At 42.8% G+C, this 4104-nt stretch overlaps 1 pseudogene; it reads right to left on the reverse strand.

Moving 5' to 3' along the window:
- Window positions 1-523: 523 nt before the first annotated feature.
- On the reverse strand, window positions 524-2439 carry LOC122696172 (annotated as a pseudogene).
- Between the last annotated feature and the right edge of the window lie 1665 nt (window positions 2440-4104).

A 4104-nucleotide genomic window follows, 5' to 3' on the forward strand; every position in this document is an offset into this window, starting at 1 on the left:
AGGTGGTCAGAGGGATCCCCCAGCTTCCGCTGAGTACCTCCATATTTCCTTTCACATGGGTACTTTCTCCTAAGACAACCCTTAAATGTTTAGTCCCATCTTAATATCTGTTTCTTAAAGGACACCAAGGGAAAGTTTAACAGATTACACAAGTAGAGCCCATTGACACTGGAAAGGAGCCAGAGACCAGCATTTACACAACTTTAAGAAAGAAAAACAGAGTTAGCTAGAGCTTTGGAATATAGTTAACACAATCCTCTAGCCAATGCGGAGTGACTCTGTACCTTTTTTTTTTTTCAATTTTAAATACAGTTTTATTTAAGACATTGAATTTTTTCTCTTACAATACAGTGCTTGTAGAGTGCAATGTTTTCCCATGTGCACACACATTCCATGTTCAAGTATCAAGAAGGCCCAGTTATTTACTATAGAAGCTCAACTTTGTAACTGCCATGGGATTTGCTACAAATTTGGGTCCTTCCATGTTTTGTGTGGAACAATGCTATATCTATGCTAGGCTGGCTTAATCAACCTCTTCAGTGGTGGGCCCAGAGAAGGTACCACCTGATGGAGGAGCTCCATCACCAGGGAAGCCCCAGGCATCCCTCCTGGTATTCCCCCGGGCATGCCTCCTATGCTCTGGTATAGCTTGGTAATGATGGGGTTGTAGAATTTTTCCAACTCCTTCTGCTGATGTTCAAATTCTTCCTTCTCTGCAGTCTGGTTTTTATCCAGCCAGTTGATTATTTCATTACACTTGTCAAGAATCTTCTGTTTGTCCTCATCATTAATCTTACCCTGAAGTTTCTCATCCTCAACAGTAGCTTTCATGTTGAAGGCATAGGATTCAAGCAGATTCTTTGAAGACTCCTTATCCCGCTGCTTCTCATCTTCAGCTTGGTACTTCTCTGCTTCTTGAACCATCTGCTCAATGTCATCCTTGCTCAAACGGCCCTTGTCATTAGTGACGGTAATCTTGTTCTCTTATCCTATGCTCTTATCCACAGCAGAGACATTGAGAATGCCATTGGCATCAATATCAAAGGTGACTTCCACCTGAGGAACACCACAGGGGGCAGGAGGTATGCCTGTGAGTTCACACTTGCCAGGCAAGTTGTTATCCTTGGTCATGGTTCGCTCACCTACATAAACCTCAATGAGTACACCAGGCTGCTTGTCAGAGTAGGTGGTGAAAGTCTGCGTCTGCTTTGTAGGAATGGTGGCATTGTGCTTGAGGACAGTCATGACACCACCGGCAGTTTCAATTCCAAGGGGAAGAGGAGTGACATCCAACAGCAGCAAGTCTTGAACATTTTCAGATTTGTCTCCAGACGAAATGGCTACCTGGACAGCTGCACCACATGCAAGAGCCTCACCGGGGTTGATGCTCTTATTTAATTCTTTCCCATTGAAGAAGTCTTGGAGAAGTTTCTCAATCTTGGGGATGCGGGTTGAGCCACCCACCAAGACAATATCATGGATCTGAGACTTGTCCAGCTTGGCATCCCGAAGGGCTTTCTCCATAGGGTCCAGGGTGCCACAGAACAAGTCAGCATTCAATTCTTCAAATCGGAAGTTGATTCCTTCATAGACGGAATCAATCTCAATATTGGCCTGGGTGCTGGAAGAGAGAGTGTGCTTAGCAAGCTCAGAAGTAGTATAGAGGCAACAGACAGCCCTCTTGTTCTCCCTGATATCTTTCTTGTGTTTGCTCTTGAACTCTTCAATGAAATGGTTGACCTTGCCATTGGCGACGTCTTCTCCAGACAAGTATCTCCAGCTATAGATTTGACCTCAAAGATTCCATCCTCAATAGTGAGGACTGACGCATCAAAATGCCACCACCCAAATCAAAGATCAGCACATTTCTCTCTGCTCCAACCTTTTTGTCTAAGCCATAGGCAGTAGCAACAGCAGTTGGTTCACTGATGATTCTAAGTACACTGAGGCAGCAATGGTTCCAGCATCTTTGGTAGCCTGACGCTGACAGTCATTAAAGTAAGCAGGTACTATGACAACAGCATTGGTAACAGTCTTCCCAAGGCAGGCTTCTGCGATTTCCTTCCTCTTTGTCAGGACCATGGATGACACCTCCTCTGGATAAAAACTCTTTGTCTCTCCCTTGTATTCTACTTAAACCTTAGGTCTGCCAGCATCATTTGCCACCATGAAGGGCCAATGTTTCATATCAGATTGGATAACAGCATCATTAAATCTTCATCCAATAAGTTGTTTGGCATCAAAAACTGTGTTGGTGGGATTCATTGCGACTTGGTTCTTTGCAGCATCACTGATCAATCATTTGGTATTAGTAAAGGTGACATAGCTTGGGGTGGTTCAGTTCCCCTAATCATTGGCAATTATTTCCACCTTTCTGTGCTCTCCCACACAAGAATCGGTGGTGCCAAGATCAATGCCAACTGCAGGTCCCTTAGACATGGTTGCAAAAACGTGGGCCCAGCTCTGCTGGCGGAGAAAGCAGCAATCTGGAAAGCTACTGGTGTGTCCAGTGAGCTGGCTCTGTACTTTAATGGATGGATTTTGAGCAATGTCAAAAAGAGATAACAAGTTTGGATTTGTCAGAACTGATGCTGACTTTTCAGCAATTATGAGTACTGGAGAAGAATTAGCGTGAGATTTAGTTGAGAGGAATTGTCAGTGTAGACTCAAAGCATGTCAGAGACTTCCTGAGCTACACTGACTACAGATTGTATCAACACCACATACAGAAGTGATTGGTAATTAACACTTGAAATACATTGTCTGGCTCTATTCAGTATGATTTCCAGAATGAACAGACAAAGAAGCAACACCCTTTACAAATTAGTGCCTTGTTTATATATAGAAACTTTCCAGAATAATTCTGAGTCTCACCAGTCCCTCACTGGATCATATCTCATAAAGTAAAGTGCAAAATTTTTTACTTGGGCTGTAGTGTATTGGTAGGAAGATTCAAGAGCTGTGCTGTCTCATATGGTAGCCACTAGCCTCATCTTATTTTTTAAACTTAAAATTACTTGAATTTGAATAAAATTTAAAATTCAGTAGCTCACTATACTATTCACACTACAAATGCTCAATAGCCATGCATGTTCATGGTTCCTTCATTGAGCAGTGCAGATATAGGACATTTCCAACATCAAAGAATATTTTATTCAACAAGAGATATTCTAGAGGAGAATTTCCCCAAGGAAAAAAGTTAGCTGATTTTTTAAAAGTAATTCTGCTACATTTGGTGTGGCAAGAGAGTGTTTCAAAATCATCAGTTCAGCCCAACTCCTCCTTACACCTACAAAGGATGCTTAATGACTTCCCTACAAGCCATTGAGATTTTTAGAAGCCACCGAGGAGGGCTCAGTTCCATCTAGAATGAGAATCAGTAACCAATATTTCACGGATATCTTTTGCTAAGGTGATATTTTCTCACCCATTGCCTAATGAGATTATGTTTTAGGACAACGGCGTACCCTCAGCAACTTTGGGGTAAGTAAGCAATGGATATGTGCGAAGGAGGCTGGACCACCCTGTTGTTGAAAGACAGGATGCACACAGCAGTCTACGTGATGTTTAGTGTGTCTGAGAAGAAAAGGGGTTTGGGAGTCTCTTGTAGCTAGGGGTAGAAATTGAGCTTCAAACAGGAAGTTGAAAGGTAGCATGTCTCACTCTGCAGAGATACCATGGCCATGCTCGTGAGAGAGTCCATATGCGCCGAGCCTGTTAGGCTTTAGACAGAGGGATGGTATCTCAAACAGAAAACAATCCTGCTAGGATTGTTGACTCCGCTGGAAAGAATATTGAAAGTAATAGGATATTAAATAGTGACTTAGATAAGCTGATCAATGAAGGTCTCTCAGAGAAGGTGAAACTTGAGTAGAAACACAAATGGTAAGAGTTGGTCATGTAAAGACCTAGGAAACAAGCCTGCCAGGCTGAAAGAACAGCAAGTATACCCAGGCCCCGAGGCAGGAATGCATCTGGCATGTTCTTGGGAGACAGAGAACCAGTGTGGCTGGAACAGTGTAAGAGAGGGAGAGACTGGAAAAAGATGAAATGGAAGAGTTTACATTGAAGTTTCATCAAAAAGCTTGGATTTGATTCTAACTG

This window comes from Cervus elaphus, chromosome 6 (genome assembly GCF_910594005.1).
Source record: "Cervus elaphus chromosome 6, mCerEla1.1, whole genome shotgun sequence".
Classification (NCBI taxonomy): domain Eukaryota; kingdom Metazoa; phylum Chordata; class Mammalia; order Artiodactyla; family Cervidae; genus Cervus; species Cervus elaphus.